Here is a 14009-nt window from a genome sequence, read left to right as displayed (position 1 = left end):
CTCCAGAGTCTGGCACTTTGGTTTCCGAATGACATGCAAAGTTTGCTTTCATCCGAAAAAAGTACTTTGGACCACTGAACAACAGTGGTCCAAAGTGCTGCTTCTCTGTAGCCCAGGTCAGGCGCTTCTGCCGCTGTTTCTGGTTCAAAAGTGGCTTGACCTTTGACCTGGGGAATGCGGCACCTGTAGCCCATTTCCTGCACACGCCTGTGCACAGTGGCTCTGGATGTTTCTACTCCAGACTCAGTCCACTGCTTCCCCCAAGGTCTGGAATCGGCCCTTCTCCACAATCTTCCTCAGGGTCCGGTCACCTCTTCTCGTTGTGCAGCGTTTTCTGCCACACTTTTTCCTTCCTACTGACTTCCCACTGAGGTGCCTTGATATAACACTCTGCAAACAGCCGATTCGTTCAGAAATTTCTTTCCGTTTCTCACCCTCTTGCTTGAGGATGTCAGTGATGGCCTTCTGGACAGCAGTCAGGTCAGCAGTCTGACCCATGATTGCGGTTTTGAGTAATGAACCAGGCTGGGAGTTTTTAAAGGCCTCAGGAATCTTTTTCAGGTGTTTAGAGTTACTTTGTTGATTCAGATGATTATTTGTATTGCTCGTTCAGAGAACCTTTTCATAATATTCTAATTTTTTGAGACAGGGATTTTGGGTTTTCAAGAGCTGTTTGCCAAAATCATCAAAATTAAAACAATAAAAGACCTGAAATATTTCAGTTGGTGTGCAATGAATCTAAAATATATGACAATTTAATTTTTATCATGACATTATGGAAAATAATGAACTTTATCACAATATTCTAATTTTATGACCAGCACCTGTATGTGGTGCAGTGAGAGCAGCTTTGACAGCTGTCAGGATAATAACCACATTTTGTTCTCCCAGTCAGCGCAGGTGGCCAATAACCACCAATAATCAGTACAGATGCCTCCCACCTGCGCTCTGTTTATCTCCCCTCTTCCTGCACTCCTACTCGCATGTGGAAAAATAGCTTGATCCAATTATTCATGCTGCTCTGTCTTCCGCCACTGATCGCTCCTCCAACATTGTTTTGTTGCTGCTGCAGAGAAACCGAAATGAATGCAGCCATGCAGGTTTAATTATTTAGCCTATGGAGCTAAATGGAGGTCACATTTGCTTCCTGCCTTCAACTGAAATGACCTTTTTAAGTGTTGTTTCATTTGCTTGCATGAAAACCGAGCAGTCGTAACCCTTACACTAACACAATCCTAGGAAACCCTGCCCTTCAGCCCGTTTGTTGGTTGGCATTATCTTTATAGCATTGACTTCACTACCTGAAATATTATAGCATAGAATAGATTTTGCTATGTTTGCAGCCAGAGAATGGAACAAGCTGTGCTGCCGTGAACTAATTATAGATGTAAACTAAGGCCGTTTACCAAATGTATGCCTTATTTTATGTAGACTGCCCAAAAAAACATGCACTATTCTGATCCTTCTCAGGGAACATTAGTTTTTCCTGCGTTATGGGTTATACAGAAATCTGCAGAGTGGTGTGTTCAAAGTCTTTTCATTTCAGATAGATAGGAGGGTATGCGACTTGGAAGCGACGGATGTCACAATGTCATTTACTGCAGGAGTGTATTTCCACTCAACTCGGCAGCAGAATGATTGCTGAAGCCCATAAATGCCTTGCGTCTCCAGGCGTGTGTCCTTCAGTGCCAATGTGTGGCCAGTTTGTTTGTACAGAGGATAAACAACATCATGCCACGATGCCAGGACACCACGGCTGAGAAATCAGTGTGTGGGATCCATCTCTGCTGTACTCAGAAATACTTGCTGTTATTTTTGTCCATTTCTTTTCAGTCCTTCCGCTCTGTCATGATTCAGTCAAAGGCTCCGCTCTTTGACTGATATTTGTGTGATATGTATTTTCAAACATCCTACTTTTGAAGTGTCCACATTATAATTCACAGTTACTCAAAGCCTGCCTTACCCTTCTCTATACAAACACAGCTTTTGGCGATATATTTCTCCTTCTCAGTTTCTGCAAGGTTTCGAATAAGAAGATGTATTCAAAACCCTGATCGTGTTGCATTTACTTGCTCTGGCTGTGATGCTGTGTTGTTTTCTAGGTTTTCTTGTAAATGTATACCATTTATTAAGTTTCAGCAGCAGAAATGTGCATTAAAACGTGTTAATGCTGGAGGCAATCTCTTTACCTCCCTTTAATCTTGCAATTAACTGAAGTACATTGATGATCTGCTTCCCTATGTTTGACATTGGAAATGTAACCACAACTTTGTTTTACTAGCACCATGCAAATCAAGTAGAGGAAATGGCTCTTTACTTCAAATGAGTCTGTTTGGGCTTTTATTAGTTTGCATTAAGCAGCTACTATTTCCTGGAGTGCTGGCACACATCAATAACCAGGAAGTTTATTTCTGATGTCATGTCAGGGACAGGGTTTGTGTTTACTTCGTACCTTTACGGTTGATTTAGAAAGGAGCGAAATTCTAATGTTTTTGTTTTTTTTCTTGACCCGTCGAGAATGGATTTGTCACATTGGATTTATTTTGGATTTTAGAGGATTTCTATGCAGTGTGGAAAAGTCTATAATTTGATTAAAACTTTTTCAAGCTCTGAGTGGATTTTTAAAAAGAAGATGGTGTATGGAAAATGTATATTTCAATAATTTATTCACTGTCTGATTGTCTAAATGTTGCATTTCTTCAACCACAACAATGTTTTTTGCTCATTCATCAATATGCTTCAATGAATATTGAATGAATGAATGAATATTGAATTCATCAGTCAAAAAAATATGCTATGAAGAGAGAAGAAAATATATGTGTTGCATCTGACCAAGTCGTCCATAAAAGGATCCACTTTAAATTTATAGCAGTCTTTTGTTTTTAGAAATTGTCAAACTCAAGTAGATGTCATGTTAATTTTAGTGTGTGATCATAGCAATTCAAATGAATAATGTTGCAGGTGCTAGAATGTATTTATGTTCATTCTTTTAGGGGATTTTGTCACAAGATGTTAATTTCCTCATGAGCAGCTTAAATGGGAAAATATTGTTAGGAAAAAAGTGGCCATATTCCAATAATAGCTATTCAATGTTTCCTCTTTGTCGGGGTTTATAAAAGATGGAGAGGAAAAAAAGGTATTGTCTCCTATGGAATAATGGCTTTTTTTCTTTTATGTTGCCCTGTGAACAGCTGTCGGTGTACAACGCAGTTGTTTCAAGTAGGAAGTTCTCTCTGCACCAAGTCCTGCCTGTGTTTTTTATTCTCATCTATTGGATGCTGAAGATGGATGGAGCTTATGCCTAAGCACTTCAGCTATTCTAATAATACTGTTTTTAGAATGAAGCAACAAAGAAGTACCTACTTCTGTCACAAATAGACTTTGTTTTTGAAGTCAAAGGTACTTGGAGTCAACTTTTTAGAAAAATGTCAGATATGCCTGCATTTGTATTTCCTCATCCCCACTTTCACAGAATCAGATTGGCTTGGTGAATTTTGCATATGTGTGCCATAGCTGCAAAGCTTCTTCTTCCTTGTAATGGGAGTACAAATATAGGCTTAATTTGAATAATCTTGTGATTGTGAGAAGAGTTTGCATAGTGTCCAGTTCTCCAGAGCAGCTATCACAAATATCAGCTAGGTTTACCTGCTTTAAACCAGCTGCCTTGTAAAACTATTCATACCCCTGAGGTTTTACTTTATTATTCATTTCTGACACAGTACAACCACAACTTTTAATATATTTAGTGTGAATTTTGGACCAAAATAGAGTATATTATAGTAGCATACTTTATTCATATACACCCAAATAACTACCACTTCAACCAACTGCCTTTAGAAGTTACCTAATAATATAGTTAATTGGGGTTGAAATAACGTACTGAAATAAAAAAAAAATATTACAAAAAAAAATCAATCACAGCAGCTTTTTTTGAAGGCATTTGGTTCTATCTATTAAGGAGCATAGAGCTCTAAAACAAGTAGCATCCAACTCTGTACTCTAAGGTTCCTTCATGTTGCGGGACAGTTTGTAAAATGTTAATGAGAAGTTAGGTGGAAGTAAATAAAGGCCATTTTACTGAAGAAAACCTGTCAATGAATTCAAATTTCTTGTGATTTTGGAGGTTCTTCTTCCATGAGAAAAATGACTTGAAATGAGCATTAAAATGGCTAACACCAGGATATGTGCAAAGTCCAAACCTGTTTAATTAAGACATATTTGTGACATGGCTTACAAATATGTCTGCCATGTCACAGTAGAGTGTGACTACTGGGTAGTCACACTCTACCCAGTGAGATAAAGCTCGAGTTATCTTGCAAAGCAGAATAGACAAAACTGGTAGAGACACACCTGAGAAGAGCTGCAGCAGAAACTGCAGTAAAAAGTGGTTCTACAAGATGTAGACTGCTGAATTTAATCTACCTGTAGTCTAATAAAGCAACATATTTTTAGACTTTGACCCCTTTGACTGTGTTTGTATATGCGGGAGCTGTTGAAGGTGTGAGGGAACCGCCTGAAGCTGCAGATCCCACAGCGGAGAACATGAGCATCCCCATGTGACCCCAGCGCTCCCTCCCAGCCGCTGTTTGGTGTTTTTATTTTTCCCCCTTCTCTGTGTCTCTGTGTGTGTTTGTCTGTAAGGCCAAGCTGGCAGGGCAAGGGCAGCACAAGGGCAGTGTTTGTGCAGGGCACGGGACTGGCCTTGATGGCACACACACACACACAGACCAACATGCACACACTCTTTCCAAAAAACAGAGGCTTATTGTGGACACATGGCCCACTCGGCTCCACACTTCACAGTCACACATTGTATCACAATTTTACACGTCTATTTCTTTCCTTTTCTTTTATTTTTAGCTCTTCTCTGTGGCGGTTACTACTTTATACCTTTCATCTGCACTCCAAACATTCTTTATAAGAGACTTTCCGTTCTCCTGAATCATCTCCCAGTCCCTTGTTTTCACCTTCCTCCCTGAAGGAGGTGTGAAAATCCTGAAAGTTGAAGTCATGGAGAGATTCATGTTGGTACTGCATGTTGTTTCAGTGTTTCTCCTCACTGGTATCTTTGAGGTGAATCATGCGCTGTGGAACATCACACTTGCAGATTTGATTTGTTAAAAAACTACATTCAGAGCCAGAAGATAAAATTAATTATGCATTATACATTTGGTGTACACACTTTTTTTAAAAATTGTCATTTTTTTGTCTTGAACATGACTTGTGAAGCTGTTAGATCAATGAAATGTTGAACACATCTAACAGATTTAGGTTTTTTCTTGCAATCTAAGTGTTTAAAATTATATTCAAAATGAGGAAGAGACTGCTGATGCAGTTTCCAGTCTGTTTGAAATTACCAGCTCAAAGAAAAACTCTGTGGCTGAGAGCAGGGAAGATCTCAGCTAAATTCTAGTAAGTAGTATATTTAAAACAAAGCGCCATAGTTTATAAAGCGGAAAATCAACCTTTTTTGCTTTTGCTTTACACAATCAAATAGAACGGCAATGAAATTGGTTTCACGCTGGATTCTCAACAAGTCATATCAAATCAGAGTGAAATGTGTTACTCTGTTTTACACTCCAGCAAACTCCTCCTCAGCTACTATACATGAGGACTGTAGCTGTATTGTCAGTCAGACGTATATGTATAAGTAACTGATAAAACTTTATCTGTACGGACATCATGGTTGTTTTCTCAGCCTTCTGCACCTGTTTTATAGCAGAATGTCACTGCTGCCCTGCAGTGTTGTCCCACTGCAGGCTATTTGTTGTTTACCAGAGAAATGAGTGACCTGGGTAGTACTGCCCAGAAGCAGGTGAGGGACGGCAATCCCTCATCAAACTCTGCTCACTGCAGTACGTTCTCTTGGATTTAAACCAGAGGAGTGATATGATTAAAGTGTTATTACCTTCAAAACTAGCTTTTTAAACCTTGACTTTCTTCTGGCCCAAAAAGTGACTACCCTAGATTAATACACATGTGAGATTCGACAATAAAAATGTATTTGACATTTCTAAAGGTACCCAAATCTGCCTGTAAATGATCTGGTGTCATGTTTGCATTGTGGAAACAGAGTTTAAAATTTCTGTAGTCTTTAAAGGGGGTTGCACTGAGCAGAAACAGTTGCTTGGAAACTGATTTCACATACTGAAAGCTGTCATGTTCTCTTTTTTCAGAAGTGCTAGACGAGTGTGCTTTTTATGGATTTCTTCGAGGTGGCATAACACTGCCACAATGTGACATCTGTCATTAGTCTCTCACTGTAGGTGTTTTCCATTATTGTAAGAATCCTGTGAAAATGTCTAAGGTTTTAAAACAGAGTTTAAGGCAGTGACTAAGGTGAAGGAGGATGTAAAAAAGACTACTATATTAGGATCACATTTTTAGTTGTAATTTTGGCATTGGCTACTAGCACATGAAGCACTTTGAACCTTTCTCTTCCTTTTTACAGATTTTACACAACCCTAAAATGAAAAGGACTGACATTAAAATGCTTGACTACCTTTGAACTTTTCAGCACCACCAATACCATTTCCAATTTCCAGCACCACCTTCCCTTTGCTACACTTCAACACAAGTAATTTGCAACAATAACATCTTCTGGTTAGCTTTGTTGGAACGATCATTAATGCCTCTCCAGCTCACCCTCTCCTCTCCTTATTGAATAGTCTAGTCATCCTGTTACATGATTTGAAGTCAAGCAGCACGTAGTTCCTCTGTACGGTCTTAAAAGCTCACGACTGTCACAATCTGCTGGGTGGAGCGGTTCAACATGATGTCACGGGTATATGCACTTTGAAGTCCATCTCTGTCAAATGAGGTTTCTCAGAGAGGATTATTAAAGAAGATGTAGCTTTGTTTAGATCTGGTCTTTCAGCTTCTTGCCTGCGCTCTAACAGTGCCTGTCTGGCTCAGATGAAATGAGTGTCACAGTGGATTAACGTTGGAGCAGGCATAGTCTCTTTGAAGTACGCTTACAGTAACCGTCTTTACTGTAATGCAAAAGGAAGTTGCACAGAACAAAATACTTGAATGATCTCAAACAGACATTAACCAAGAAATCATTACTGATATAAAGTTGTTATAAAAGTATTACTGATTCCACTTTAAAAATTAGGTAACTTTATGTTATTAAAGGTGAAGTTTAAACAGTAATGATTTCTTGGTTAATGTCAAGCTGTCATAACAAAGACATTTTGAATAATGTCAACTTTGTATTAAAAATGTCATAATTTACCGAATGACGCCTTATGACAACAGTCATAAATATTCATGAAGGCTTATTCATGTTCATGACAGGTGTTATGTCATGTTTATGACAGTGTCATGACAGTCTTATTCAACCCCCTTCAAATAAAGTGTTACCGAATGTTGCTCTGAAATAAAACCAGTTTTATTTCAGAGCATTGTATCAAAATGGCTCATTATCTACACCACATACCTGTAAAGTTACAATCCAGACTTTCCTTCATTTCTAGAGAATATTGAAAATTCAAAATTATGAACACAAATTTATTTCTGCTTTCTTGAAACCAACTGAAAAATGACAATCCTGAATTATATAACATTTGTGGTTAATTACAGTCGATCCTTATCACTGAATATTTTCCGTATTTTTTTTTGTTAACGTTAATTTCTTATTTAATTTAACCAAGATGATTTTATTTCTGATTTAATTTAATGCAGAAATAATGGAAGTCATAGTTTTTTAAGTCCCGTTTTTGAAAGTGTTTCTAAGAAATATTGCAGTCCAAAAAGCCAAAAGACCTTCCTTTTATGTATGACTTTTTATTTTTACCTTTACCTTTTAGATTTCAACACTTTCGTGTGTTTTAGATTTGGAAAGGTATGTTTATCTGTCAGACATACACATGACTTTGAGTACTGAGTAAATCATGCTGAGATAAAACTAAAGAGCTATGGCTTTGATTTGGATTAAGCTTTTTTTTTTAATTTATGAATGACTAGTCGGGGAAATTTTCCCTGGTGACCGTTTGTCACTAACTTCCTGATTGGTGTCATTGTTTCCTGTCTGAGATGTGGGGCCAAGGGGTTTGTCATACAGCCTCTGCCTGGACGTTGTTTTTCTTTTTTTGTTTTTGTTTTTTGTGGGGTTTTTTTTTTTTACAAACACAGACGTACGCAAATTCTCAGACCTTCTTTCGCTTCATTCATAATGTGGGAAATGCTAGACTTAGTTTCCAAACAGTTCTTCTTTTTTATTACCAACTGTGACGGAATATTTCTTAGCAATGATGATGGAAATTTGGTCTTGGCTTTTTTTTTTTATTTTAAGGCACAGGGGCGGACTTTTTTTTTTTTTTTTTTTTTGAATGGAAAATCTAAGGAATGAACGATAATGTAATATAAGTAGGTTTTTTGCTAAAATTGTGCAAACACATATATTCATATTTGAACATGCGAAACATGTCAGTCACTGCGACTAGTTGCTGGTGTTAAACTGACCATTATGACACCATGTTTACTCTTTTCAGCCACCACCTACATGCACTCCTAAATACAGTGAGCAATAGTTTTCCAAGACAGATGACTCACATCTACACACTCCCACCGCTGAACGCACAAACCTCAGCTGACTGCTTATTCATCCACCAGCACAACAGACACAGGATTCAACTGATTATTATGCTTTCAGATACACCTGTGTGCTCACCTGCTATGGGCATGTATGGAGTTAGGGGGGTTATCAGCATAAAAGTAATGTCTTTGTCTTTGTGTGGAATGAGCACCTGCTGCCTGTATGACTGTCTTTTCCTCTTGTGTGACGTTTCAGATGAAGCCTTTTTCATATGAAATGGATGTATGAAGTTGAGAATTGTGGGGTGAGAAGGGTTTCGTTTCATACCACCGTGGTTAGTGGCTGAAAACGAAACATGACTAGAGGTGGAGGTGGCACAAACCTGCCAAAAGGTGTGAAAATATGGTTATGATTCATCTTATTCTTTGTTGATGTTTTTTACTTGAAATATTCTCAGTGTACCATTAAAATCAACAGATATTTTTCTACGTTGATCTACTCGGTTCGCATATTTAGGATTTGTTGAAACCCTTAAAAAAAGATGTGTGGAAAAAAAATAGTGGTCTTGTTGTAGCGTAATCTCCATTAAATCCAATTTTTAAGTTGAGTACATTTATTATTGGAACACTTATTATTGGATTATTGGAACAATGGACCCCAGGTATTCCCGGGGGTAAGACCCCCTCATAAACACTTAGAAATGTTTGTTTTTAATAGGTCAGACAGCAAAAATATCTTAATATGCCCTTAGCAGAACTGCAAAATCAAATACATACAGTCTTCAATCAATCGATTCAAACAATCAGTGCCAAGGTAAATAAATGCTTCTCCTGGATTGACAGCTTTGCGAATGCCAGCCAATGCCAGTTGGGTATCATCGTGGTGTTTGGCTTCCCAAGCTGCATTTTAGATTTGAATATTTTAGATGTCCTCTATGGTAGAACTTGTGAATAGACAGCATTTTTGTGAATAATTTGGAGTCGTGTTTCATGCCTGTTTTCTGGGCGGGAAATGCCACAAATATCGTTCACTGGCCTACCGTCACAAATGTAAAAATGAGGAGTGTGCTAGACTAGTGAGACGTTGACTAGAACAGTTTGCTTTGGTCAGGGCAGACTGTTTGTAATAATACCAGAAGATTGTTTCAAATAACAGCATTCTGAAGCCAATAATTGTACGTCTGATTTTGCTAAAAATGTGTCATTCTTAACTTTTTCCCCTGCTAAATGCATGCGCTATGTTTATAGCAGGGTTTTTCAAAATGGATCTATAGTGTGAAACATCATTCTGCTGCAATAAAAGACTAAATTAGATTTATTTTCAGGCATCTTTATCCATCACTGTCTGACCAGCGGTGTCCTCTTATGACTGCATGGATTTTGTCTTTGGAAATACACACTCTGAACCGAATGTACTTCCGTGCGCATGCACACACACACACACACACACACACACACACACACACACACACACACACACACACACGCAGACACCATCTTTCCCAGAAGTGGAAACGCTGACTCCGCCAGCCTCATTGTATATCTGCACTGTCATTTACGGTCGTACAGTGGCTGTTGAGAAGAGGTGAAGAGGTCTCGGATCCTCTTTTTTTTTTTTTTTTTTTTTCCCTGTTTTTGTCAATCTTATTTTTAGCTGAAAGTGTCATAGGACCCTTAATCAGCAACCACAACCCATTACACACACCCACCATTTGTTTACCCGCCACCCCCTCCATCTTGTCTCCTTTTTTTATTTATTTTTTCAATCACTTACACAGGAAGACGCGTGGACACACTCACTCCATTGTAGTGAACCTCACAGGACTTTTACTGTCACACACAGAGAGCTGTAGGGAGAGAGTGCTGTGTAACACCACTGTTTACTGTTTAATGCATCTGTGCATGAAAGCCTTCAAAACATGCCTCTGAGTTCAGAGGAAGCATAGACTCACTTTGTTTTTATGAGCTGCGTTATTAGTGAAGTGTGGCCTGTGTGTCAGAGGTTATGACTGGGTTGTAGATTACCTTTGTCAATGAAAGGCTTTTTAAAGCAGTTCTTGTTTACTTGTTGTTGCGTTTACCCGAGATGACTAATCAAAGATGACACCTTTTTTTTTGTTTTACATTTCTTCAAAGAACGTCTGTTTCCTGTCTACTTGAGGAAATCTTTGAACAGATACGGCAACTGTCCTTTGAATTAGAGATAACTTGAAGTTGTTACCTAATCCTTGGAAGTTTGCATATAGAAAACAGAAGAAGCACATAAATGGAGTCATATTTCTGCATCCTCAAACGAAAGAGGCTCTTTGTAGTATGCCTGCAGGATCCTGTATTTTCTGCCTGCATCACCCACTGTCTGCTTACCGTATCCCTTCTCTCTCCTCTGTTGTCACATGAAACACCCTAGTCTTCGTGATCTTGCAGAAGCACTTGTTCTGCTCTCCTCCCTGTGAAACCTGAACCCAACGGCAGACCTCTGGCTGTCTGCCACCACATCCTCAGTAACCCTGCTCACCTGTGCATGTACAGACAGTGAGAGGGAAGCTGCTTGAGATTTCTCACATTACATATGTATTTTATTGGGGCATTTTCTGTGGTAGAACACCACAAAGTACATGGTGCATAATCGTGTCTAACGAGAAAATGATTGTTTTTCACATTTTTGATAAAATCTTTAAACTATGTCATGCATTTGAATGCCGACACATCACTCCTTACACATCAATATTAAATTCAGGGTATCCAGTTATCTTCAAAAGTCAGATAATCTGTAAATAGAGTCCTTCTCTTTGTAATTTAATCTCAGTCTGAATCAAAATCTTCTACTTGGGCCGCACAGGTTTGTTGTAGGGAATGAATATGAAAAATTTGTGCCAGTATTGTTTTCTGATATTGGTATTCTTTCTACACTGTGGGGAAAAATGACCACACCACTGAAATAAGTTCATCGTTAAAGACCCCACAATCCTCTGCTGCATCACTATAACTGTGACGTTACCAAGCAAATGCTACATGAACAACTATCTACCCCTCTCCTCCTGAAACACATACAGCAACAAGATAGAAATAAATATTTGTAATCAATATCGGCCCTGTTTTACCTTTCAGACCAGAACCAATATGAAAAATAAACTTCTAACAGGTCAGTTGAGGTGATCTAAGGCCAGGACAAATTTTAGTTTTCCAAACCACCTCTCTGGCCTTGATAGAAGAAGCCATCGACAAAATGGAGTAATGGACATGTGGACGAAGTTTACATTCCAAACTGCTACATATGGTGGATTACCAACACTGGACATCACCTTTTAAAATGGCCAATCTGACTGACATCAGCTGTAACTTCAGAGAAAGGGCTGATATAAATTCACAGCAGACTTTTCAGATGATGAATCATTTTATTTTTATTGTTAATGTTTTAAAAATCATGTTTTACTTTCCTCCCACTTCACCATTGTTCATTATTTTTGCATTGTATTTAAATGTGATACACTTTAAAGGGTATTAATGCTTTTGCAAGACAGCTGATCTATGTTTAAATCTTCATTGTCATTGCTAAGAGCAACTCAAAAGTGGAGATGCGTCAGCACATGTTTTCTCATCACAGCTGTTGAAGTTTCACACAGACATGGTGTCAAGTTACCTTTCAGGTTTGTAACTGGGCACCTTTGATATAACTTTGTTGATGTCTGGTTGTGGGTTTGAATGGCTGATTGTGTTTATGTCCAGTTGAGTCAGTCTGTACGAGCTTTGTAGTCGCAGAAGCATTCCTGTTGTTTTTTTTTTTTTTTTTTGCATCTTTGTCCTCTTTTATGACGTGCTTAAAGTGGAAAGCACTTCTTAAGTGCGATGTTCTGACAACAATACTGTTTGAACACCACACAGACTCACTTGCGGGATTGTTTCCATTTGCATGGTTGATGATGTTAAGTGCCCCAGATTGTAGCTTCAAATGCACCACAGACATCACAGCGTTCTGCAGCTCATCTGCTGCTTGCTTGAGCACTTAACTCAGATGGAGAGCAGCCCATTAGAGGCAATCAGGGCTATCGTTTCCTAATGGAGCCAAAATGGAGATGGACATGAGGACAAGAGGAAGAGTTGATATGGAAGGCAGCTTGAGAATGAGGCCGTGACTGCAGGTGGAAGTGGTGTGATCGTACACCTGAGGAGATTGAAACCAGACTGTTTTTAAAGCAGATGTTGGGAAGCAGCTTCCTGCATGCCATCTCCACTCTACACAGTGGAGCCGCTGTGTGCATGTTTGCTTGTCCACAGGTGAGCACTGAGGTGTTTGATTTCCCATTTTCACTTATCTCACAACTGAGGAATAAAGAGAGAACTATTGTTCTACACAGAAGACTTTGACATTTTCTTACTGCACAGATGGGACTGACTCACTGCCACTTTCTAGACATAAAGAAGTTGTGTTTTCCGTGTCCTCACCTTGTCATGCTCCTGATAATTACCTTAACAGCAGCCCATATGTTGGCATGTGTTTTAAGAAATATTCTACCTTACTGTATGTGTGCAGCTTTGAGTGTTTTCTGTTCAAGAGAGCTGGTTTACAGATGAGGGCAAAGGCAGGTTGAACTTTTTGTTCTGTTTGCTTAGCAGGCATTCCTCTGAGCACTGGACCCGATCCAGATGAAACCCAACCGCTTCCCGCTGGACTCGACACAGTGCTGCCCTCACAGGAACACAGCGACACAGATTGTTCTTGTACAGCTTTTTCTTAAAAAATGAGTGCGTTCCAAAACATCTGACTGGTGGCTTGTTGTTTTTCTGTCCTCTCACCTCATCATTTTGTCTGAATTTATTACACGGTGTAGCGCTGTTTCCTGTTGTTTTTTGCATGTTCAGTAAGATTGACTGGAGGCCATCTGTGAACTGCAATTTTTGAGTGTTGCCAAAGATGTGACTAGGCCTCTTTTGATCTAAATCATTGTGTTGTATTTCTCAGTGTACATTTATTTAAGGTTATTGTTCTCCTGGAAGGCAAACCTTTGCCTTAGGGTGCACTCACACCAGCCCACTTTAGCTCGTTTGATAGCCCGATTTGTTTGGGACTAAAAAAGTGATCTTCAGTCGGCCTACAAACCTAGGCCTCTGTTTGGTTGAAATAAACTCTGGTGCGGTTCGAATGTATACGTGGATGCAAGAGGATTGTACACCACTACACAAGCAGGAAGCAAAGTATAGCATTGAGCATTCTGGGTAAATTCAACCAAAACAAACTCGGGAGTCTAGCACTAGTGGGAGACTCGGCTTGTGGTCTTATACCAACGACAAAAGAAAAATCTGGCGCCTCTCCATTTTTGTTTACATGAAGAAGAATGTGGTGCTCAGTGTCTTCTTCAGAGGTTTTCATGTTTCTTCCTTCAGTGGTTCTTGGTGCAGCACCACTACAGGAAAGAGGGTGGATGGCTCTTTCAAAGAGTTTGGATCATTTAACAGTGCAGTGTGAAAGCAAA

At 39.1% G+C, this 14009-nt stretch overlaps 1 protein-coding gene across 1 annotated transcript in view; it reads left to right on the top strand.

The window, feature by feature from the left end:
* pik3cb (phosphatidylinositol-4,5-bisphosphate 3-kinase, catalytic subunit beta) overlaps positions 1 to 14009 on the top strand; it is a 56341-nt gene that overhangs the window by 16294 nt on the left and 26038 nt on the right. The window lies entirely within an intron of this gene.

The sequence above is a fragment of the Poecilia mexicana genome, unplaced genomic scaffold (assembly GCF_051168715.1).
Source record: "Poecilia mexicana isolate PSO_F unplaced genomic scaffold, ASM5116871v1 scaffold_13, whole genome shotgun sequence".
NCBI lineage: Eukaryota > Metazoa > Chordata > Actinopteri > Cyprinodontiformes > Poeciliidae > Poecilia > Poecilia mexicana.
This window is presented reverse-complemented; position numbering and strand designations above follow the sequence as displayed.